We start from the raw sequence: 26,417 nt of genomic DNA, 5'->3' as shown, positions 1-26,417 counted from the left end.
TACATAACCAGTAGGGTCACATTTTAATATTTAGATGATCAAAAATTTCTTATTTCAGAGCTTTTCTCTTGGTTATGATGATATTCTTCTTCAGGCCTGTATTTCTAAAGTGGCTTAGATATTTATTGTAAACCATTGTAAAGATCCTTGAAAAACTATGTACTACCACTGATGATGATTTTACGTAAGCAAAGACAATGCTAAATAGATGAAGCTCTATCCAGCACTTACTCTACCAACTGGTGTTTTGTTTCATTTTTACTAAGCATCTACATATTACTTATAAGTTCTTTCTATTTGCCTCTCCGCCCAATGACCTTTCAAAGTAGTTTAAATATCTTGGAATATTTTAAAAAGTCCATCTAGAGAATTGAATTGCTTTCAAGGCAAGCTGGATATTAAATTTTTTTTTAAATCCATCACACCCATTCCACAGACATTTATGTATACAATATCTTAATTATAGAATCAAGCATTATCATGGAAGTCTTCAGATAACCATGAAAATAAAGAAAATGAATTTCTAAACATTGAGACTCTGTCAAAACCAGTTGCACAGAAAATAAATTCATAGGAAAGCAGATGGTGGCAAATAGTGAGTTCAAGCAATGTAGCAGCCTGCAGTTACGCACATTTTAGAATGAATTGTGATCTCCCTGAGAGAAATTTTGCCAGATAATTCATAATTGAGTAATCCACTTGCTTAGTCTGTCTCTTGCTTCATATCTAGATAGTTTCCAGTCATTACTTTTTCTCCTCAATCTATCCTTCTTTAAGTAGGTCTCCGCATTAGAGTATGTGTGTGTGAGAGACAGAGATAAAGTAATGAGGAAAGAAAAGCCTTAGATTTGGCATTAGGAAGCCTAAAAGAGAAAAATATTATTTGTAATATGAAAGCCAGGTAGCATGGTCCACAGTATTACAGTTAATTTGGAAATTTTTCTTAATATCATTTAATATTGTTTCTCTTGGTTACATATAATACTAATTTTTGGTAAACTCCAACATCCAAATACTGAAGGTTTTAAAAAATTATTATTAAAGCCATTCGTCAGCCCTTATGCTGAAAATAGTTCATGAGCCAAATATTAGAAACAAAATGAGATGATGTTGTCGGTCATTGCATTAGTACTGATCACAAAGAAAGAAAAAGATCACCAGATTCCTAACAACTGTTGTCTTCAGAAGACACACAGCTCTAGCACAAAAGCAGGAGGGAGCAGAGTTGTGAGGCTGGGAGGAGGATGTGAGTGTAATAAGGAAGAAAACTGAAGAGCGAGAGAAAAAAAAGGGTGGTCCTTAGAAAACCACAGTGGTCAAGATTGGAAAAGAGTCGGCTGACCACAGATCCTTTGACAATGACGGGACCAGAAGCGCAGGACATTGGGAAAGTTCTACTCTGAGAGGCAAGCCAGCGCTTGGAAGTAACTTCATGCTGTGTCAAAACTATGGTTTGAATTAAGAATGGGATTGAGAAAGGCAACACCTAAAAGTGGAATATATGGTGGTGCAGGGGAGGTAAAATTTCTACTCTACCCGCTTAGGACCTCCAGCTGGGCCTAAGAATTAAACTGGCATTTGACAGATTAACAGGAGAAAAGCATAGAAATTGTACTTAGGAACTTTTACGTGTACATAGGAGCCTTTACAAGAGAAATGAAAACCAAAAGACAGCAGTTAGGGTCGAACGATTACATACTAGGTTAGATGAAGAGTGGTAAATTGTGAAGATAGGAAATAACAAAGGAGTTTGGGGAAAGAAGTTAATTGTGGAAAAGGGACTAAAAACATAAAGGTTAGTTTGGTTTGTTTCTATAGATTTCTCTTGATCTCGACTCCCCATCTCTGGTGATAAGAATGTCTTTCTTTTTTCTGGCACAGGGAGGGAACTTTTCACATGGGGATTTTAGTTTCTGCTTTCAGGAAAAATAAGGAAGGTTAGAGTGACCTTGAATCTGCTGTTTTCAAGAGTCTTTAACTCAAAATAATCGATACTTTGATTTAGCAAATATCAACAATCAATATGCCAAAGTGGTGTATTTCTGAGTGGCATCTTTTGATCTCTTATAACAGATGTATAGTTCAATGAAAGGTCTTATTTCTGCATTAAATTTTAAAATAGTAGAATAACTAAAATGAGATAATTCAATATATTAGTATAGTCCTTGTTTAAAACAATACAATTGATAGAATGTAGCTTTACAGAAATGGCAGAGACGTTAATGTTTTCTGGGAGTTGGAAAATTCTCCTGCTACTTTGACAGCCATGCCTTTGATATGTGGACCCATGAAATTCATGGACTTTTTCTGGAAAACACTCTTACATGACAGTATACATGCCACAGATACAGTCCTTGAGTTTTCTATTCCAGTACTGCATGCTTATGAATATACTATTAGTACATGACTCATATCATACAACAATGACTATACTAATGTATTTAACTTGTTTTGAGTTACTGTACTATATTAAAATGTAATACAGAAGTAATGCCTTTCATTGAATTATCAGGCATTCTTGAAGGACTAAACTGGAAGCTAATCTCCTGAGCCAGTGAGATCTCAGATTACGTGAGGACAGCTCACTGGGATAGGCTGATGTTTTAGGAATGTTATCTGTTAGTCATACAGTTGATGGGGGTTCTAGTCTAAATTTTAGAATTTGGCAAGCTCTCTACCTCAAAAACATGTAAGTTTTCTTTTCATTTTTTCTCATTTCTCCCTCCTCCTCCTCCTCCTCCTCCTCCTTCAATCATCTATCATCTGTTACTTAAACTAGGGGAGAGCTGCTGTTTTTCACAAAAATGATAGTTACTTCAACAGGATTACTATATGTACAAGCAGGTACTGGTTCCAGTTTACAATATCTCCTGGTTGTTAATGTCTTTATTTAACCCACCCTATCTCATCCTTGCAATCTAGTTATTGATCAATCTTTTTTCCCCAGTCACCACCACATAACCAAGACAATGAGTTGAGAGCCAGAGCTCTGATGGAAAAGTGGCATGTAAATCTTTAAGGGTATAGCAGTTATTTCTGCAGAATTGGAATGCTGTTGCAGAAAAGAACACAATTACTCTCCTAGCTGTCTCAGGCAAAAAATCAGTGGTGAAAAAAAACTATATGCTGACTTTGTGTGGGAGAAAATACACAAATTCGATGCTGTCGTTGGCAACATCAGTTGGCTTCATAAAAGGTCATGGAGGCAGCTGGGCATGGTGGCTTATGCCTGCAATCCCAGCACTTTGGGAGGCCGAGGCAGGTGGATTGCTGGAGGCCAAGAGTTCAAGACTAAACTGGGCAACATGGTGAAACCCTGTCTCTACTAAAATTACAAAAATTAGCCACGCATGGTGGCACATGCCTGTAATCCAAGCTACTCAGGAGGCTGAGGCAAGAGAATTGCTTGAACCCAGGAGATGGAGTTTGAGTGAGCCGAGATTGTGCCACTCCACTCCAGCCTGCCTGACAGAGCAAGACTCTGTCTCAACAACAACAACAAAAAAAGGTAATGGAGGCAAGGAATGAAGATTTTCAAAGAATAAAGATAAAACAAAATATATCTACACGTTAAGACATTTTCTCAGTATCTCCTTGGATAGCAACCTAAGACTATTACCCCGGTTCCAGTTGCTGAGTAGACATGTCTTCTTAGGTGGTTCGAGTTACAGATGCCATGGTTTCTGTGGTGTGTACACTGCTGCATGCTTAATACATATTGTGTGGACAACCTCAAGGATCTCCTTGAAAAACCTTTTAAAATAGATCAAATAGCATACATAATACTGTTATGGGATCTTTGGGGTGTGACTTTTCTGGCCAGAAACCTGTGGCTGGTGGTGCTTTGCCCAAGTTTTGCTTGGGCCCGCTGGGTTTGTTCCACCCACTCGGCCTGGCAGCCTGTGTTCAGCTCACACTACTGGCCTGGATCCCATGCCTCCAAGGGAGACTGCAAGTCAGGTGTGGAGCAGTGGGGTTGGGGGATGGGGAGGGGATGTGAGGATGTGAATGAGTGTGGGATCTGGCCACCGCACAGTCAGACACACCAGCTGCTACCTCAGGGAAGGCAGCTCCAGGTGCTGGCATGGTAGCTGGCTCTCTATGAGGCTGCAGCTGGACTAGGCACACCTCAAGCAGCTTCCACAGCTGGCACCAGGGAATGTGATGGTCCCTGGAAGCTTGGAGACACCAGGAACCACAGGACCCTAAAGAGGGAGTCACAACCCTGACTTGGGGAGCTTCCAGGTTTGGACTCCCCAAAGGGCTGCTCTTCTCTCCTCCTCTTCACCCACAACGTGGTGAGCAAGCAACATGGCTCAATCCTGTTCGTGTTACAGATCTTTTAGCCTCGCCATTTGGTGGGTCCTGAGTTCTTGTCCTGTGACCAGGAAGAATGAGGTGCACAGATAAGTGAAGGGTGAACCAGAGGAAGAGGAGCCTTACTGAGCGATAGAAAGGCTCATTCTCCCATAGGGCTCCTTTTCACCACTGGGGTGTCCCAATGAGTGTTCAACTCCTAGCAGAGAGGGTAGCTCATCTCTGCAGCTGGTCATCCCATCTTCTGTGCAGCACTCAGCAGAGAGGAGGCCCTAGAGTGGGTACCTCCTCTCTGCAGCTGGTCCTTCCGAGGTCATTTCAGCTCTGGCTGAGCCTGGATTTTATGGGCTTTTGTGGGCCTAAGAGGGGAGGAAGTGCATGCTGATTGGCCCATGGGTGGCCATGAGCAAGTCCAGAAAAGGCACCACAAGTTCCCACTCCAGTCTGCACGACTGGCAGCCCAGCCCCCAGCCTTCAGACCCTCCCTGGCCTGAAGCCGAGGTCTCACTGAGAACCCACCCACTTCTGCCCAGGAACCTGTCTGCCTCCTGCTGCCCTTCACGGCCCCCAAGCTGTGGGTGCAAAGGGGTGCCTGAAGGCCAGTGCCAAGCTGCTCCCAGGCGCCCCTGGCTTCCCTCCCATGCTCCTCAGTGCCCAAAGTCTGGAGGGGGCTAAGGCGGCAGGAGGCTGACATGTCAGCACTGCCTTGAGCATGGGCATACCCAGCCAGGCTGTGACAGTGCCCAGGCTCAGCCTTGACTTTGCTCTGAGATCAGAGCAGGTGCTGACAGCAGGGAGAAGCCAGGCAGTGGGAGCAGGCACTTCCGAGCCTGCAAGGGCAGGGGGTGCCTTCCCAAGCCCCTAAGAGTGTAGAGATGCCTGAATCTACCTGCCCTGTGGAGCAGGAGGTCCTTGGGTCTGCAGCAGTGGTTTGGGTGGCTACAGCTGCACCTGGGAGGGTGGGGCTCCCGCCTGCTCCTGGCCCAGAGAGCACAGGGATGCCGGGGTCTGCAGCTATGGCTTGGGCAGCTGGAGTGGCACCTGGGGAACTCCTACCCCAACTCAGAAAGGGCAGGGCATGTAGCCCAGCTGTGCCTCTCTGTTGCAGCCAGCGCCTCCCTGTTGCAGCCAGCATGATGGCAGCAGCCACTCCAGATGGCCCCCCATTGACATCAATACAGAATCATAATTGTTCCCATGATATACACTGGGTATGGAAAAGGTGGATGCAGAGAAATTCATGAAGTATTCCAAGTGTACACAAATTATTGGTTTGTCACCACATTATCTTGGTCAAGCCACGTGTATTAATAAAACAACAACAATAATAATATTGTAGATAAAAGGAATTGAGCAGTCATGATGTGCCAGGCAGAACGCTAACTGCTTTACATTTAATCCTTACAACAACCACAGAGGCAGGTACTTATTATTATGTGAATTTTACAAATAGGGACATTGAGGCTTGGAGATAACTTAGTAATATGGTCCCTCAATATTAAGGGATGCAGCAAGTTGAACCCAGCACTGGTGGACTCCCAAGATCAGGGTCTTAGCCATCGGACTCTACAGCATTTATGCAACAGCAGGTACTGGACAGTTTGCCAGGGTGTTTAAAATGGGTTTTAGAATGAAAAATATCACAAAAGAGCACAACATACGCCAGGCAATTAAAAATAGCTCCTCTGAGCTCTCTTCCCTTATATGAATTTCTTCCCCACATCGATGAGGGTAAGATCGATTATGATTATGAAGAACCATTCCAGGGGAAGAATTGGTAAAGTCCACATCAGACAGTTTCAATGATCTCATTTCTTGCGTTGTAACTATCACTCCCCTTCATTCCTGACATTGGGTCTGTATAGTTTAGATGTTTATGTGTTTCTTCATCTGAGTTGCTGCCACTCATACTTGTGACCCCCAGCAAATTGTAAAACTACCAATATGATGAAGATCAATGGTTCAGTCTCCTTTAAATGGGAGCACCTTGATTTTCTCATGAAAGTGTATGTACTAATAGTAATACAAATAGAGTATCTCCTAGACTGAGATAAACACTTAGGAGACAAGATTATAGTCTAAATTGGTTTTATACTTACCATCTATTTGTTTAATGGGAATTATTAATAATATTTCCTCATTTAATGAGAAATATGGAACTAATTCAAATGAATTGCTCAATTTATGAATGGAGTCTCAGGACTTTAGTCATAGGGGTATTGCTTACCATGTTCATTAACTATAACAGAATTCCTTTAAGTGCATGAGCCCAGGAATTTTTCTTACAGGATCAACTGGCATTACTTCTGCTATGTCCTCTGAAGACTCAGCAGAGCCATAAAGTAATGAGCTCTTCAAGAAGACGAAAAGTGTACTTGGTCTCTATATCCTTGAATGCATGAATTCATATGCAATTGAATGAATAACTAAATAATGAGTGAATAAAAGAGCAGGAAGCAATGACTCTTCTCTAACCACTGCTAATAAGGAGTCACCTGGCATTTCTTCCCCTGTGGATATTAACTATCTCAATTCTAATTTAATAGGTCTGGGCTGCAGAACTGTATATTTGAAATCTCCCTAAGTGTTCTGAATTATAGGAGGGCAGAGAACAACTGCATTAATATAACCTAGAAATAAAAATGCCACTACTGGTAGTTAAAAATACAATACTATTAATTTGTTCATCTATTTTATATTTATGTAAACATATAACTTATAATTTATATACATACATATATAGTATATATTTTGTTTGCATTTCAACCTTATTCTGAAAGGAATATAAAATAACTAACAGAATGTCACATATCATGCCAGATTTAAAAAGTAACTGATTAAAAAGCAAAAGAAATACACAGGTAAAATGAGTATCAGTCAGGACTAGGGTTGAAAGAGCATGCTGGCTTGGAGGAGTGGAATATAATATAAATCAGACAAACCACGGATCAGAGTTAGTGTTTGTGCATACTTTGAGTTTTCAGCACTGCCTTTTGCAGCTATGCAAGGTAAGGTGAGCTCAGAGTGGATTTTCTTTGTTTACAGTTTGTTACTGCTTTTCTTTTCCCTCGCCTGTGTTCTCTGAGCCAGCAATACTTCTATAAAGGAGAAAATATTTTTATTGCTTGTGATTCTTTCCAGAAAGTTCTCCCTTGCCCAGCTGATTCATCTCATTAATATCTTTGCTTAAAAAAAAGTAAACTCTACAGCAGTCATTTCAGAGTAAAGCTGAGAATGATTAAAGATATTTCTGGTGATACGAAATGGTTTTAACTGTCCGGAGATGTTAATCAGAAAGGGAACAATAATCCCCAAAGAAGACGGATTCACCTGGGATCCTGAAAGTGAAGCTATTCTTACAGCTCAAAGAATGGAGTGTTGTGCGAATGAATGAGAGTAGAGAGGCCTGGGGAGGTTTAGGGAGAAGCAGAGAGCAGAGAATGCAAAGCCTTTTCAAATCTGAATATCCAGACTGAAGGAATCAAATTGTGGGTCACTGGTTCAGCTTTTGTGCACGACCTTGAACAGGCCAACCCGGATTCAGGATGAAATGGGACACTCGTGGGTCTCTCCATGCCAGATTTTCTTTTCACTGTTCCCACTCAGCTGCCCTGGAGGCACCAGACAGCTGCCATTTCCAAACACACCCCCGATCCACTGCCTACTTTGACAGCAGGATGTGGAAAGTGAGAAATCTCTCTGGGCTCCTATTCACTTTAAACTGGTCAAACCAGTAAATGGAAGGTGAGTTTGTTACCCTCTATCCCTCCCTGTGATTGAGTGGTTTAACAGAAAACAAATCCTACTGACTCACAAATATGCCAAGCATGAGGCAGGCCAGCACCTTAGCCCAATCCTACAGGACAGCCTATAGAAAGCAATAACGAAGACTCCAATGCCCTGAACTTTGGGTCTACGGCCCAGTCGGTACCATGAGGGCAAATGGTAGATGAGATTCCTGCTCTCAACATGTGACCACTGTAAAACTGCTAAGGGTTTCTTCAACTTTTAAGGCCCCCAGGACACTGAAAGTTCTAAAAATACTACCCTGTGGAAGTATTGGAAAAGAATTTTTTTTTTTTTTTTACTTTAAAAAAAAAAGTCAAGAAAATTAGCAAAATGTCAAATACCCAGAGAGGTCAATAAACTTCAAAACAATGAGAATGTGCAGTGTTCATATTAGGTTTCAGAGGGCTTTACCTATGTCCTAGGAAGCAGTGTGGGAAACAGACAAGCACTAGACTTGAAATTCATAGTTCGGCTTAGCTATCCACTGGTTCTGATCATGGACAAGTCATTTTACAACTAACGTTCAATTTTCTCTTCTTTAAGGTAGGGATAGAGTAATCGTGAGCATTAAATGTGAAAATGTAGCCTACAATGCTCAGCAAATTTCTGGGCACTCAGCTGTTGTTCAGTTCAAATGAATCTGAAATAGATGATAATTGGGTTAGAAAGAACCTAATGGCTACTTGGTGCTCACTTCAAGTAATGCCGTAAGTCATGGCATAAACCTAGTCTGTTTTTTCAAAACTATAGGCTGCCTTCACAACTCCAGCTCCTTTAGAGGAAGGGAGCAGTCATGGATTTGATAATGAATTTCTGTTTAACAATAGAAGGGATGGAATGTGGGCTGGTTGATTCTGAAACTCAGGGCTCTTTACTGCAACATGTCTTCTGCTCTGTGTACCAATCATCTGATGCTTAAACGCACTGAGTCCTATCAAAAATGGTTAGCAATGAGACACTTTAGCACTCCTAAGCAGTTAGGGCTGCTATGGTTCACCCTAGTGAGACAATGACTTTCTAGTTGCACAATTAAGCAGTAAAACATTAGTGTAGCAAGCACAGGGTTCAGTGTGAAGCACAGTTGAGTCTAATGATGTAAACTTGGTAAAATTGCTTAACTTTACTAAGACTTTTTCATCTTAAGGTGAAAATAATAATAGAACCTACTTGTTAGGGTAATAGTAATGATTAAGGAAGATAATAAATATTAGTTTCTTGGCACTGTGCCTGACACATTGTGATTAGTCAAATAACTTTGACAATAATTAACATTATGGAGATTAAAAGATGTGTCATTAGAGGTAATATTAGGTGTGAGTGCAACTAGCAAAAATATGTATTACATTTTTTCTAAATTGGCTGCAATGATGTCTTTGAACAGCAACAGTTGATTACATATCACCTAAAATTCAGTATTAGTATAAATAAGTGCTGTAATTTTGTCAAACTTTCAAAATTAGCCCAAGATGAGACCAGACTCCAAGTATCTCTATATTCTTGAATTTTGCTTTAACTTGAGAACTCATTCATATTTTTATGCCAGAAAATGGACAGGAATCTTCTCCCCATGAATAAATCAAAGGATTTAGTAATAGGAAAGAAGTAGAGAAACAACACAAAACAACTGAAAAAAAATTTTTGTTTTAGATTCAGGAAGAACATGTGCAGGTTTGTTACCCAGCTATATTACGTGATACTGAGGTTTGGGGTATGAATGGTCACCCAGGTATTGAGCATGGTACCCAACAGTTTTCCAACCCTTGCCTGACTCTCTCCTTCCCTCCCCTTCTAGTATCCAGTGCCTATTGTTGCCATCTTTGTGTCCACAAGTACCCAATGTTAAATTCCTACATATAAGTGAGAATATGCACCATTTAGTTTTCTGTTCTTGCATTAATTCACTTAGGATAATGGCCTCCAGGTGCATCCATGTTGCTGCAAAGGACGTGATTTCATTATTTTAATGGCTGTGTAGTATTCCATGGTGTATATGTGCCATATTTTTTTATCCAATCCAGCATTGCTGGGAATCTAGGTTGATTCCATGTCTTTGCTATGGTGAATTAGTGCTGTGATGTACATACAAGTGCATGTGTCTTTTTGGTAAAATGATTAGTGATATTGAGCATTTTTTCATATGTTTGTTGGTGGCTTGAATATCTTTTGAAAAGTGTCTGTTCATGTCTTTTGCACACTTTTAATAAGGTTTTTTGCTTTTTGCTTTTCCAATTGTTCAAGTTCCTTGTAGATTCTGGATATTAGATCTTTGCTGGATGCATTCTTTGCAAATATTTTCTCCTATTCTGTAGGTTGTCTGTTTATTCTGTAGATAGTTTCTTTTGCTATGCAGAGGTTCTTTAGTTTAATTAGGTCCAAATTTGTCAATTTTTGTTTTTGTTGCAATTGCTTTTGAGGACTTAGTTATAAATTATTTCCCAAGGCCAATATCCAGAATGGTGTTTCCTAGGTTTTCTTCTAGGATTCTCATAGATTGAGGTCTTACATTTAAATATTTAATCAATCTTTAATTTTTATATATGATGCAAAGTAGGGATCCAGCTTCATTCTTCTGCACATGGCTAGCCAGCTATCTCAGCACCATTTATTGAACAGGAAATCCTTCCCCAATTGTTTGTTTTTGTTGACTTTGTCCAAGATTAGGTGGCTATAGAGGTGTGCAACTTTATTTCTGGATTCTCTATTCTGTTCCATTGGTCTATGTGTCTGTTTTTGTTTGTTTGTTTGTTTGTTTACCAGTACCATGCTATTTTGCTTAATGTAATCTTATAGTTAGTTTGAGGTCAGGTAATGTGATGCCTCCATCATTGTTCTTTTTACTTAGGGTTGCTTTGCCTACTCAGACTCTTTACGAAACAACTGAATTGGATTATAATCATCAACAGGTAGAGGCTGTAACATTTTTATATTCTGTTATTTGATGATATCAGTAGAAGTCAAAACAGTATTAGCTGTTAGGTGCATGACTGGGTAACAGCAATCACCTAGTACACGGGCACTTGTGACAATAGTACACTAATCTTGGTGTTATACTCATGGTATTTTGAGGACTACAATAGGAAAAAAATGGGTTACTCCTCAAAAGTGGCAACATCATTGATATTATAAGAGGAAACTGTCTAGTAATGGGTTAGCAAAGTAAAGGCAAAGAATGGCTTGTTTTTGTGATTACCAACATAAAGTGCTGGAGAGGGGTCTTGCTGTAAAATTTCTTCTATAACTGTCCAGAAGCACCAGTTCACAAAGCCTTTAGTGACAAACAGAGTGAGTCAGGCCAGTCTTCACAACAAAGCCATTCTAGTGAGGAGGTTTCTGGGGCTCTTTGTGAAGAACCTAAGGGCTGCTGGAGATTTAAACACAACTTAGCATTATGGCATTCACTAAAGGTTCTCCCATTGTGCAAAGAATCCTAAGAAATCCTGTCTTTAAAATATTTGTCCTTCAAAGTGGGGAAAAGGCAAGCCAGGAATGATTTAGACAATGTTTATCACATCAGAGAAGCTGACAACTGGGTAGTCTGACAAATGCTGTTACCTACTCCACTTTCCCTCTCCTAACACATGTGGAAAGAACATATTACTATATTTAACAAAGCTGGCCATCTTGCCTTCTGACTAGTAACCGTGGAATAGCCACAGCCTGACAGCTAATGATAAGAAAATGTTCCACTGTGTTCTTTTCCTCTATCAAAAAGAATGGTCCAAGACATGGCTATGCAGTATTTCCCTGTCCTTCACTCACTCCCAAGGTGTCCATCCAGCTCTGGTGAGTCTCTCCCACCTTGTGGGCATTCCCATCAGATTTTGGCAAGGGGAGTGGTAACTGTGGTATTACTACAGCTTGGGGTAACTCCCTAGATGAAGAAACCTATGTTAAGACCAAATTTTACTCAAATAATCTATCCGAATCCTCTCATCATTAGGAAGGATAGACAATTATTAGCTTAAGTATCATCAAATATTGTCATGGGAGCTTCCTTTTTTATGAAAATGCTGACAAATGGTCGACTTCTGCTAGAATATTCATCCAGTACACAGGTACTCATGAATTTAAAGTGCAGCATCTCTTCCTGATGGGATGTCCTGGCTGTAGTAAACTAAGGAAAACTCAGATATTACATTTGACAGTAAAAGGATATACAGAATTCTAGTTAATTAGAGTTCTGTGAATAGTAACTCCCTGTTTAGAGAGGCAGTTACGAGGCTGTGAATAGTAACTCTCTGTTTAGAGACATTCTTTAGCTATGACCTATATAGGAATAAAATATACATGTTTTCACTCTAATTTTTTTATGCACAGAACAGTGATTTATGTAGGAAAAAGAAAAGACTCAGATAGTTGGTTTTCCTCCTGGGGATATGTTTCTCAATGGTAGGAACCAAGGACAAAGTCTTGCCCAGGTCCAGAAAGTGCACAGCTGCTGGCAATCTTACAGATTAGTCAGAGACCAGGATGACTGGGAAGGTGCCATTGATGGTGAGCAAAGGAGAAATGGGCATGAAGAGAGTGATGTGCGTTTGGAATCACCACTGGAGGAAATTAAGAGAAATGAGGGATCCTGCGACCTGGTGAAGACACATTTCCACACCTTGTGTTTCTTCCCAGGAACCTCTCCAGTTATTTCTTTCTTATTTACAAATTGCATAAGACCATGGAAATCTTGTCCCACTCCTTACCTTCTGGAAAAAGAGGCAAGAGCATGTTTTAGAAGGAATCTTCTTCCTTACAGTTGGAAGGATGAAGATGGTGGGACAGTGGAGAAGAGCCATATCTGTGTTTCTACTGGTTATCACAACAGGACCAAGAATTAGCCTGGTATGTATACATACATATATATGTATATAACATATGTATATGTATACACTTATATATACATATATGCATATATAAATATGCCATTATATATGTGTATATATACAAATATGCAGGTATATATGTGTATATATACACACACATTTTATATGTGTATATATGTGTGTATATATACAAACACACACCTATACATACATTATATATATATCTTCCACTACTTATTTCCTCTCATTATTTAAGTTACCAAAAACTATTGTTTCTCTTTCAAATTCACCTTCTCTTTTCCATCTCCAATAACATTTCCTTATTTCATCTGCACATCATGTCTCCCTTGCATTACTAAAATACTCCCCTAATTGGATTCTCTTTTGTGTCTCACCATTATAGCTTATCTTTCACACAGCTATCAGAACTGACTTTCTAAAACAAAACCTATTCATGCCACTTCTTTACTTAAAAAGTGTTTCCCTGTTATTCTGGGGCTTCTGATTTTTGTCTAGGGTGTAGCCTTGGAAATTATGCTAAAATTCATAAACCTACAGTTAATTCTGATGCATAGCTCCACTGAGAACCACTGTATTAAAACTGTCTATGTAGATAGTCGAAGAATAGGCAGACATTTCTCTGATAACGTGCTCAAAATTCTTATCAGGGAGAAACCAAGAAAATGGAACTATTTGTTGTCCTAGTGTATGTCACATGATTATAAAAATGCCAAATTAAATAAATTCACCATGAATAACAGAAGCAGTGGTATTCTCTACCTTTTCTCTCTCAGTTTTGTATAAAAATAGAGACTAGTGGTATGAAAGATTCCCCAGCACCACTGAAATCCAGGCTGACATTGTATCCAAATAGAACTGACTCTCCTGTAGCAATTACATACCCTGCCTGCCAACCAGGTCTGCCAGGTCACTAGAAATCTTACCAGAACTCTTCCTTCATTATTTGCTAAGAATATTGAGGATGGGGGAAACAGAAAGAATGAGGGAAGGCAAAATGACCGTCTCAGGCAAGTCAGCTCTAGGAAGATTTGCTAAGTAGGAAAAACTTGTCATTATGCCCCTAATTTAAAAAATTTTAAATTTAGAAATATTCAAATATATACAAGAGCAAAGAAATTTAAACATGTAACCATTATCCACCTTCAAAATTACAACATCTGCAATCTTGTTTCATCCATATTCCCCACCACACACACTCTTTTCTCCATATACACTGGATTATTTTGTAGCAAATCTAAGACATGGTTTTATTCATATATAAATATTATACTATGAACTTGTAAAAGACAAGAACCGTTAAAACAGAATAATAGACTTCTTGCATTTTATTACTTCTCTATTGTTCCTGTAACAAATTACCAAAAACTTACTGGCGTAAAGCAACAAAAATTTATCATTTTATAGTTCAGGAGGTCAGAAGTTGGAAATGAGTCATAAGGATCAAGATGATATCTGTTCTGGTTCCTTTTCAAGGCTCCACAGGGGAGAATAAATTTCTTCCCTCTTCCTGCAAATGGCATTTCTTGAATGCTAGCTGTATCACTCAACCTCTGCTTCTGTGGCTATATGGTCTTTTATTCATTGACCTTGTTGGCTCCTTTTTCTAAGAACCCTTGTGATATGGGTTGGCTCTCTGTACCCACCCAAATCTCATCTCGAATTGCAATCCCCACCTGTGGGAGGAGGGGTCTGATGGGAGGTGACTTCCTGCTTGCTGTTCTTATGATAGTGACCGAGTTCTCATGAAATCTGGTTGTTTAAAAGTGAGTGGCACCTCCCCCTTTGCGCTCACGTGCTTGCTCTCTCTCTCTCTCTCTCTCTCTCTCTCTCTCTCTCTCCTGCTACCCTGTAAGACATGCCGTGTGATACAGTTTGGTTCTGTGTCCCCACCCAAATCTCATCTTAAATTGGAATCCTCATAATTGTCACATGTAAAGGGAGGAACCCAGTGGGAGGTGATTGGATCATGAGGGCGGTAATACCTGCTTCGTGATAGCGAATGAGTTCTCACGAGATCTGATGCTTTTATAAGCGGCTCTTTCCCCTTCGCTCTTCACTCTTCTCTCTCCTACCACCTTGTAAAGGTGCCTGCTTCCCCTTCCGCCATGATTGTAAGCTTACTGAGGCCTTCCCAGCCCTGTGGAATTGTGAGTCAATTAAACCTCTTTGCTTTCTAAATTACCCAGTCTCAGGTATTTCTTTATAGCAGTGTGAGAACAGATTAATACACTTTGCCTACCCTTTGACTTCCACCATGATTGTAAGTATCCAGAGGCCTCCTTAGCCATGTGGAACTGTGAGTCAATTAAACTTCTTTTCTTTATAAATTACCCAGTCTCACGTAGTTTTTTATATCAGTGTGAAAATGGGCTAATACACCTTGTGATTACATGTAGGACCTACCTGGATAAGCCAGGGTAATCCTTAACTTAATTATATCTGCCAAATTCCTTTTACCCATATAAGGTAATACATTTACAGGTACCAAAGACTAGGACATGGGTATCCTTGAGAGGAGGAGGCATTATTCAGCCTGCCACAAACTAAACTTTAACAATAGTTTCTAAGTGTCATTAAACATCTAGTCAGAGTTCAGATTCCCCTGATCATCTTATAGTTTCTTTGGTTTGGTTTTGTTTTCCCTCAGTCAAAACCATTCTCTCTGAGAAAGTTCTATCATGTCCTGGCATCCATTATGCTGTCACATAAATTAGTTTAAGGAATCAGGTGCCATGCTATAATATAATTCTGACTTAGGCTTTGTTCTGCCGAGAAGCACCATTCATAGAATCCTAATGGTGCCAGTCATTTCAATTGTGTCACCAAGTTGACACTGTTACTGACTAGTTTGGTCTAAATTTGCAGCTGTAACTGTTCTAGAAGGACTTATCCATTGATTTTATAGATTCAGCCTAAGTTTTAGGAATTGTCTTAGGTCCCAGGATAACTCATGTGCTGTATCTGCAGAGAATCAATGAGTGGGCCCACATTCATGAGAAATTCAGGCCACAATGGAATACATGAAGCAGACATTCCTTAATCTCCTTTCTCCTAAAAGTGTGTGTTGTTCCTCTGATCCATTCCCTTCCATTTCTCTTCCTTCCTTTACCTCCTAAAAGAAAAAGGAGATTAAGTAAGATAACAGGAGGAAATAATCCTTGGTCAATGCTAACCTCCCTGTCTCTCTAAGTTCTCATGATCAGATAGCTGAACTCAAGGAAGGGATAGAATAGATGACAACTGTGTAAGACAAAAAAAAAAAAAAAAAAAAAAGTGTTCACAGCCATGTGGGAGCAGGATGAGAAGACCAGGACTACAACTACTTCCATTCTGCTGATTTAAGAAAAGGAAAAATTAAGGATAGGAATCTGATTTGAAAAGACAAGCAGAATTTGACAGCCCTGTAATGTACTGGAAAGAATTAATTATGTGTACTGGATCTGACTGCAAACTCTACCACTAACCAGCTATGTGATTTGGGGCAAATCTTTAAATGTTCTAGATAGCTGATCATCTTTAAAATGCAGATGTGGGCCGGGGGCGGTGGCTCACACCTGTAATCCCAGCACTTTGGGAGGCCAACGTGGGTGGATCACTGAGGTGAAGAGTTTGAGACCAGCCTGGCCAACATTGCAAAACCCCATCTCTATTTAAAAAAAATACAAAAATTAGTTAGGCATGGTGGCACATGCCTGTAGTCCCAGCTACTCTGGAGGCTGAGGCAGGAGAATTGCTTGAACCCAGGAGGTGGAGGTTGCAGTGATATGAGATCATGCCATTGCACTCCAGCCTGGGTGACAGAGCAAGACTCCATCTCAAACAAACAAACAAAATGCAGATGTGGACTAGATAGTCTCTAAAGCTCCATTCCACTGATTTTTTTTTCCAGTGCTTGTCATTTCTAATGTGAAATACAACATAAAATGTATATTCATCCCTTGATCTCATATATTTCCTAGAAATTTTTTAATTTTATTTTTTAACTTCTATTTTAGGCTTGGGGGTATATGTGAAGGTTTGTTACATAGCTAAACACATGCCATGGGGGTTTGTTGTGCACATGATTTCATCACCCAGGCACTGTGCCCAGTACCCAGTAGTTATTTTTTTCTGCTCCTCTCCCTTCTCCCACCTTCCACCCTCAAGTAGACCCCAGTGTCTGTTGTTCCTTTCTTTACATTTATGAGTCTTATTATTTAGCTCCCATTTATAAGTGAGAACATGCATTATTCGGCTTTCTGTTCCTGTGTTAGTTTGCTAAGGATAATGGCCTCCAGCTCCATCCATGTTCCTGCAAAAAACATGATCTCATTTTTTATGGCAGCATAGTATTCCATAGTTCATATGTACCACATTTTCTTCATCCAATCTGTCATTGATGGGCATTTAGGTTGATTCCATGCCTTTGCTATTGTGAATAGTGCTGCAATGAATAGTCACATGCATGTGTCTTTATAGTAGAATGACTTATATTCATCTGGGATTAATGGGATTACTGGGTTTAATGGTAATTCTGTTTTTAGCTTTTTAAGGAATTGCCATACCACAAAGATGGAACGAATTTACACTCCCACCAGCAGTGTGTAAGTATTCCTTTTCTCCTCAACTTTGCCAGCATCTGTTATTTTTTGACTTTTTAATAATCGTTCCGACTGGTGTGAGATAGTATCTCATTGTGGTTTTGATGTGTTTTTCTCTAATGATTAGTGATATTGAGGCCTATTAAATATGCTTGTTGGCTGCATTGTATATCTTCTTTTGAGAAGTATCTGTTCATGTTATTTGACCACTTTTTAATGGGGTTGTTTGTTTTTCTCTTTTAAATTTAAGTTCCTTGTAGATTCTGGATATTAGACCTTTGTCAGATGTATAGTTTGCAAATATTTTCTTCCATTCTGTAGGTTGTCTGTTTACTCTGTTGATAATTTCTTTTGCTGTACAGAAGCTCTTAAGTTTAATTAGATCCCACTTGTCGACTTTTGCTTTTGTTGTGATTGCTTTTGGTGTTTCTGTCATGAAATCTTGCCTGTTCCTGTGTCCAGGATGGTATTGCCTAGGTTGTCTTCCAGGGGGTTTGGGTCTTACACTGAAGTCTTTAATCCATCTTGATTTTTGTGCATGGTGTAAGGAAGATGTCTAGCTGCAATCTTTTGTATATGGCTAGCCAGTTATCCCAACACCAAATATTGAATAGGGAGTCTTTTCCAAGTCACTGATTAAATTATATGACTTTGTATAGGACTTCAACAAGGTAGTTGACTCTAGCAAACATACAGCCTTCCCCAAAAAGATCTACCTCCAAAGCAGGCTGGGAATCACACCAAAATATCTTAAGGGAAGTGTGTTGTTCTTCTGACCCTTTCCCACCCCTTTCTCTTTCTTCCTTTACCTCAGATGCTTTGAGCACAACTAGTACATCATTGGTATAAACTAGGGCTGCAAAGACATTGTCAATACACTCATACCAAAAACACAAATTACCAGTACTTGAGAAAATGGAGTATGATGACCCAATAAGAACTCATTCACATTCTCATATTTGGTGACTGTGAATTTGTTTAAATGAGAGAAGAATAGAAATGGGAACACTCTGTTTTAGGAAAAGTCTGCCTTTTATGATCACAGAGAAACATTAAAAATAGAAATGTTTGCATTCCTGCCAATCAATTCAACAAAGTAGATTGGCATCGTATGAACAAAGTGAAGGGTTGATTGGTATTAGTGGTACTCACTTGGGTAATGCAGGTACAATGCAACAAGAGCTCAGGCAGATAGTCTATCACAAGTAAACTTCACTGACAGCATCTAAACAATGGGTAGATAGGTTATTAGGTAGGGGGATCAGTAGGAAAGTCAAACTCAACATAATTATTTTAAAATAATCATTCGGGGCTGATATAAATAGCCTCTCTGCTTTTCATGGTATAGTACGTGCATTGTGCTCTACATGAAATGAGATCAGATGGTTATTGAAAACACACGAATCCCTCACAATGTGGTTAGAGTAACATATGGTTTCAATAACTAAGTAGTATTTAACATACAGTGACTTTATTATTAAATGTGGTATGATTATTTAATTTAAATGTCAAATATTGAAACCAGCCCGGCTAAAGATTAACAGCTAATATCTACTTCATGTTAAATATTCAATGAATGCTTTTTAATGTGAAGTCACGAATTAACTATTTCAGTCCTGGAGCTTTTCTTCCAATTTACCTTACTGTCTTACAATCCCTATGTGTTAAAAACCTTAAAATCACCAATCCTTAGTATTCCAATATCCTTACAGAGCTTTCAATTTGTGCCGTCTTGCTTGCCTATATGAGGAAAAGGAGGAGGCCAAGAAGAGTGAGACAACTTATTAGAGATTTCGTTCACAGTTTTCTACTTTCCAATTTAGCACTTTTTATGACACCATATTGCTTTTCTTATGGAAGGATTATATCAGGATCAGTGGCCTAACATTTCTGAACTAGATTTCTATATGAGGGCAGAGACTATATTTTATTGATGCCTATCCCCAAGACTATAACAGGGCCAGTACAGATAAATTGTTCCTTCTTTATCTGTATACTCCCCTTTACCCCTCCCTGCCAATATTTCCTCATGGTGGATTCAGCAGCTCTTTGCCAACTCAGTGCCCAGGATATGAATTCCATTCTGTGGCTTTAATGCAAAAGAAGAAAATTCTTACATTCAGCCCTCATGTTATCTGCAGGAAGAATGGAACTTAATCCAACTGTCTTGCAGAAGAAGAATGATGGTTAAGTCTTGAAAAGTTCAAGTGAGAAGCAAAATCATGGCAGGAGGAGCCATGAGTTGTCAACTGATAGCAAGTCAGGATCAAGCAGGGAAGGTTTTATGTATCTAGGTATGACTGATTTCTGTGAATCAGACCAAGGGTGGAGGGGCCCACTAAAACTTGAACTGAACCAGATATCTGAAGAATCTGGTAAGTGTTCCATAAATATGAGTCCCCCCAACTTTCCTCTCTCACTCTTAACCCTCTTTGCTAAATTGACTGTAGGAATGAGGTTGGCTCAAGCATTTTTGGATTGAGTAACCAGAATGGTGACATATCAATGGTTCATCGAGTCATATGAAGAATATACAAAATAACTGGCTGATTTTTGCCTGGAGAAAAGAATAGATAACTGGTCAAGTATGCGTGTGCATATGTGTTTGTGTGTGTGTGTGTGTGTGTGTGTGTGTGTGTGTGTGTGTTTATGCAGGGGCAGGAAGTGGAAAGGTGGTAGAAGCGTTGACAGGAAGTGGGGCTTGCTATGTGAAAACTGTCTTTACGTATTTTCTGTTATGTGGAACTAGAAACAGGGTATTTCTGTGTAGCTCCAAGTAGATGAATTAGTCCCAACAATAAGAAATACAGGGAAGCTGATTTCTGCTGATGTTAAGAAACATTTTTTCAGCAACCAGAGTTGCCCAATGGTAGAATGATGGAACCAGCCAAAATCATGAGCTCCTGGTCTTTGAGAATGTTTGAACAAAATGAGACTGAATGGCACTGGGAAGCCCTTCAGGGAAGCAAACTCCAAAGTCTTTTCTGTTTAACTCAGCATTCTGTAGAACTGCCATAAGAGACTTAAATTCATTTTTCATGAAGTAATTTTTCATTGCAAATTCCTCAGATATAATTCTCTTTGGCAAAGAGAGGTAAAGCGCGGAAGTGCTTAAGAGAGACAGAAAAAAGAAAAAGAAGGAAATCCTGAGAGTGACTGGCCCAGAACAAGCAGGTGGAGGGTAGACCTTAGTTACTACAGTGGATAAACATGTCACAGTTCTTATGTTGATATGAGAGAACAAGGAAGAGCTAGGACAAAGTGCATTCAATCGGGGCATAAATTGAATTGAAGGTAGGAATGTCAGTTGAGGTATGCTTGCACCTTGGAGATCTTATTAAACTTGAACCAAACTGCAGCTGCCCACAGCTCTTCTGCTGATCTCTGAGCCTTGGCTCGTTCCTCATGCTTCTTTCCGCTCCATGCATAAACATATCTTTATGCATCATTTCAGGCATGAAGATTAGACTCTTCTCTGGTTTTCACCAAAAATCCACCTTATCTAACCTTTCATGAGTTTAATAACTTTACTAAAGACTTCGATTCTCTGGGCATATTACAATAGACCTGTCACCAATGGTGGGCTGCAAACGGGAGCCAGAAAATAAGAGCCTCATATCTATAGTGTTTGGAGATTCAAGACTCATCTCCAGAATTCTCTTTGTAGCTCTAGCATAACTGTGAGAAATTATGGGTGGGTGATGATTGAGTGTCTCAGTCCACCCTATCTCTAAGAATATTGACACCTAATTTCACTATGAGGACAACATTTGTACTTTGAATATATAGAGAAGTAAGGTCTGTATGCTCAAAGTTGCATATCATATTGTAAAGAAAAGCTGAGGAAAATAGGAATATGAATAAAAATGACAGTTTATTCTTACTGTGTATTTACTATGTTATAGGGAGTGTTCCCCATGTTTACATGCACTAGTCTGGCTCCAAAGCCAAACACCTCACTACCACATGACCTATGAACATGAAGAACACTTTCAAGTAGTTGACAGGTTGACTTATAAAACGGCAGTCAGGCTTGATCTGATCCCTGCTGATCTTTTCTGGATACATCTTGTGAGCTTCAGGTAAACGACTTTTGCTACTCCACGAAGATTTTTCTAACAGAGCAGTATGAAGGTGGAATAGATGACTGAACGCCAGAGTGAGGTCTCCATCTTAGTACTAGGAGTGTTGGGAAGAGCGACGATTACTTTGTCAAACCAGGCCACACTTCTACACTATTGGCAATGATCCTAAGACTACCATGGGAATCATGGAATTTTCACTTATTCCAGAAAATTTAGGAGATGTTTCTTATAAGATTGTCAGAAAATAAACTATAGGTTGGAGACTTTTAATACATCTCTTCTCCGTATTTGTGGTTATATATGCCATCCAATTTAGTCAGAGGGTCCCTACTTTCTTCTACCAGTTGCAACCTATGTGGTAACTGCTAAAGATCTTGGTTCAAATGCAAAACCTCAGACTGACAAGTCTCATTGATGAGGAGGTATGTTTCCTCTACATTGGATGTCAATGTAATTTTATTTCTAGTATGCTATGATAGCAGGAGGCAGTTAAATAAAAACCAGACCTGCTGCCTCCTCATCAAGGAAGCATCTCACGCTGAGAGTAAAGGCCCCTTCGCGTCTGCTACCTTTATATACATCTTCTCCTGGGCTTAGGGCTCAAGATCAAATCTCTAAGTTTGGTAAAATGGAGAATTTTCTTGACTGGCCAGTATCTAACTATTCCATGTCAAGCAGTGATTTCAAGCTCAAGGCATTCTGTGTCTATTGTCCGCACATCCCCCACCACCATCCCCAAGCATAGGAAAGAATTACTCAATACCTCCCCTTCCTTTGGCACATAAAGCACATCATTTCTTATCCTCTTACCACAAAAGAAAAAAAAATGCTATTCCTACCACCAAGACTGTCTTACAGTGGATCATTTAAACAGCACATGCCCTAATCTCTTTCAACTTTATATCACCTGCCTGCTCTGATTTCCAAGACCATAAACTCTTGAGATGGAGCTGAGGTGATTACTAGTTTTTAAGGGTCAAATTCACATATAATTTCCTTGTAGGAATAACTTAAATTACAAACTACAAACAATCAACAGCCCATCCCAAATCCAAACCAAAGATCCAGAAGGCAATATTGCCCACAAGGCTCGCTGTGCCCACTTCACGTGCCCACACATGCTACCAATTAAAGAAATGGTACCATGAAAAAAAGTGTCTTGGTGCAGGATTTTTTCTACTCCTGTCATGAGGCTCCACTATTTTGGTCAATTTTGAGTCACACAAGTTTTAATGCCTTGGAAAACTGTTTTGTAACAAGAAAACCAAGAATAGAATTCTGAGATTGATCCAAAAATTAATATTTCAGAAATAGTTGAAGAAATTGGTAATTAATTTTTTGGAGACCAGAAGTTTTGATGGAGTCAGGACAACTACAGTTAAAGAGTTATTTGCTATGATTCTGCAGAGCATGATTAAATCAATGGATAGAAGTTCCAGGTGAACTGAAGATCAATTTTGACTTGATATGAATACTTAAAAACAACATTATAACAATTAGAGATGTCCAAAGATGCAATCAGCTGTCAAAGATAATAAAGCATTCCATGTCCCTGCAGGTACAGTTTTCAAGCAGAGAAAGGGTAGTTACACACTGAGTATTTTGAAGATGAAATGTACATATCAGATAATAATTTGACTAGGTACTCAAGAAGGCTCCATCTACCCTATGATTCTATGTCTGAAGAATTTCATAAGAAGATTTACTGTTATAGTCCAAACAGACGGTGAAGACAGACCACCTGGCAACTGATATTAGAACTGAAAATGAAGAAAAGAATAGAGGAATTCATAGCTGCCTGCTGTAATTTTAGTCAGACAGTCTTCCATAGAGGCCCTACAGCTTCTAAATCTTATTCAATCAATTCATTTACATGCACTGAGTGCCCACTCTATTAGCCCATTCTCACACTGCTATAAAGATATTACCTGGCCAAACTCGGTGGCTCACACCTGTAATCCCAGCTCTTTGGGAGGCCAAGGCAGGCGGATCACAAGGTCAGGAGTTCAAGACCTGTCTGGTCAACACAGTGAAACCCCCTCTCTACTAAAAATACAAAAAATTAGTGGGGTGTGGTGGTATGCACCTGTAATCCCAGCTGCTCAGGAGGCTGAGGCAGGAGAATCACATGAACCTGGGAGGCGGAGGTTGCAGTGAGCCAAGATTGTGCCATTGCACTCCAGCCCAGGTGATGGTGTGAGACTCTGTCTCAAAGAAAAAAAAAACTATCAACAAAAGACGTTTAATTGACTCGCAGTTCCACATGGCTGGGGAGGCATCAGGAAATGCAGAAGTTGTAGGGAAAGCAAGGCAGATCTTACCAAGTGGCAGGATAGAGAAAACACACAAGGGGGGAACTGCCAAACACTTTTTAAACCATCCAATCTCATGAGAATTCCCACATTATCATAAGAACAGCATGGGGGAAACTGCCTCCATGATCCAGAGACCTTGAACCAGGTCCCTCCCTCAATATCTGGGGATTACAATTTGAGATAAGATTTGGGTGGGGACACAGAGCCAAACCATTACCCATTATGTACCAAGTACTATGTTATCTGTGAAATATAATAGATAGTGAGGAGTGTGACCTATAGTCCTCCAGTTCTTATTCTCAAAATGTTTAAATATTAGTAGTTAGGAAGATATGTGGGTATTAAACATACATAAAATATGCACAAATAGCAATCTAATTTATTTAGGAGTTAATATGGCTGGACCGTGTCCCCACCCAAATCTCATCTCAAATTGTTATCAGAATTGTAGTCCTCACGCATTGGGGGAGGGACCTGGTGGGAGGTGATTAGATTATGAGGGCAGTCTCCCCCATGCTGTTTTCATGATAGTGAGTGAGTTCTCACAGATTTGATGGTTTTATAAGCAGCAGTTTCTCATCTCTATTCTGCTGCCTTGTGAAGAAGGTGCCTGCTTCCCCTTCGCCTTCTGCCATGATTGCAAGTTTCCTGAGGCTTCCCCAGCCTTGTGGAACTGTAAGTCGATTAAACCTCTGTCCTTCATAAATTACCCAGTCTCAGAGAAGTTCTTTATACAAGTGTGAAAATGGGCTAACACAAGAGTTAAGGAATATTTTTCTGAGGAAATGACATTTCAGCTGAAACTTGTAGGATAATTAGTAGTTCCACAGGCAAAGTCTAAAGGAAGGCTATTCCAGGTAGCAGGAACAATGCATCTGAAGGCCCTGAATCAAAAATAGCTTAGATGTTTGAGAAACAGATAGCAAGTCCTTATGGCTAGTGCATTGAAAGAAAGTGTTAGAACAGTATGAAGTTGAAGAAATGAGTGAGGGTCAGATGATGCAGGTCATGTAGGCCATGTTAAGGATTTTAAATTTCTATTCTAAATGCAATGGTAAGCCACTGAAGGATTTTACTGGAATGCATCACAGTTTTCTATATATGAATCTCTCTGATGGTTGACTGGAGAAATTATTGGACACAGGGCAAAGAGATACAAGGTGTCCAGTTAGCTGGTTATTGCAGAAATCTACATGAGACATCATGGTGGCTTGAACTGAGATAGTGGCAGTGAAAATGGAAAATTCAAACCTATTTCAGAACAGAAATGATATGATCTATTAATGGCTTGTGTGAGGGGTCAAAATGATGACTCCTGGGCTTCTTCATGAGCAACTGGGTCAATAAAGGCACCACTTATTGAAATGGGGAAAGAACATCAACTGAGCAGTTTGGGGAAGAATAAGTGCTCTGTTTTAGATGTATTTGTTTTAGGATGTGCAAGTGGGGATGGCAAGGAGGTTATAACACAAAGAAAAAAGTAAAGGAAAATATTCATGAGTATCAACATGGAAAAGTTATTTATTTAAAGCCACACTGGTGGATGAATTCACGTAGGAAGAGCATGTAGAGGGATTAAGCCCCAGGCTACCCTAACGTTTAGAGAACAGAGGTGAAAGAGAAAGAGAAGAAGCCTAAGAAGGAAGGGTCAGAGGGAAAGGAAAAAAGAGGAGGATTTGGTGTCTTAGAAGCCAGTGGGTAGGATGGCTTTAAAAAGATCAAGATGTCCCGGTTTATGTTTAGACAGCTCAGGTCATCTGTTCAAAAATCAAAGAAGATGAAGATTTTGTGACAGTAAGGGTTTTTTCCCCCCAAGATGGCATATTAGAGGCTTTCAGCATGACTTATTCACTTGGAAATTGCAAGATAGTACAAAAAGATACACTCTGTTAGCTTTAATTCAAGAAGGAAAATGGGAGTCCACTGGAATTAGGAAGGACACTGCAAGTCCTGAAAAGGAGAATGCCAGCAAACAGCCCACATGACAGCATCAACTGATAAAAGTGAGTGAAACCCCAGTACACAAGAGAGGCAGAGAACCTCCTTCTGTGAATCACCTTTCCATCAGGGATAGGAGCAACTCAGGCTCACCTTTCAACTGTTCCTACCAAGCCCTGCAGTTAACTTGGGAGAGGCTTGAAGACTCTGTGAGAAAAAGACACCAGGAAAAGCTGCAGATATTTTTCCAGAACCAAGATTGAAAGCAGGATGCCATTTTTAATCCAGGTACATACAAAGTCAGCCATTCCTTGGTGTCCTGGCAGCCTGGCTGTGCAAGCATTTTGGTTTAGGGTCAGAAATTGGAGCACCTGCTCTGGAGCAGGGTATGGGACATCCACAGCTAGAACTGTGGGAAGTGCCTCAGAAGTAGACCCTGGAAATGTGCTATCCCACATCCCAAGCCTGGGGCAGGAGTAGAACTGCGACAGCTGTAGTTTCTCCTGGGTGGCAAGACTTGCAGCAAAGGCCACCTTGGCAACCAGGAACTGATGTGTA

The 26,417-nt window shown here is 39.9% G+C and overlaps 1 long non-coding RNA gene across 1 annotated transcript in view; it reads right to left on the bottom strand.

Annotated features, from left to right (window-relative positions):
- LOC139355469 (uncharacterized) overlaps positions 1-26,417 on the bottom strand; it is a 107,327-nt gene that overhangs the window by 21,188 nt on the left and 59,722 nt on the right. Inside the window, exon 2 of the long non-coding RNA XR_011606160.1 lies at positions 18,674-18,746. This is a non-coding gene — a long non-coding RNA (uncharacterized lncRNA). The remainder of the gene's footprint in view (positions 1-18,673; positions 18,747-26,417) is intronic.

This window comes from Macaca nemestrina, chromosome 7 (genome assembly GCF_043159975.1).
Source record: "Macaca nemestrina isolate mMacNem1 chromosome 7, mMacNem.hap1, whole genome shotgun sequence".
Lineage (NCBI taxonomy): Eukaryota > Metazoa > Chordata > Mammalia > Primates > Cercopithecidae > Macaca > Macaca nemestrina.
The sequence above is the reverse complement of the archived record's forward strand: the minus strand, read 5'-3'. Positions and strand labels throughout refer to the sequence as shown.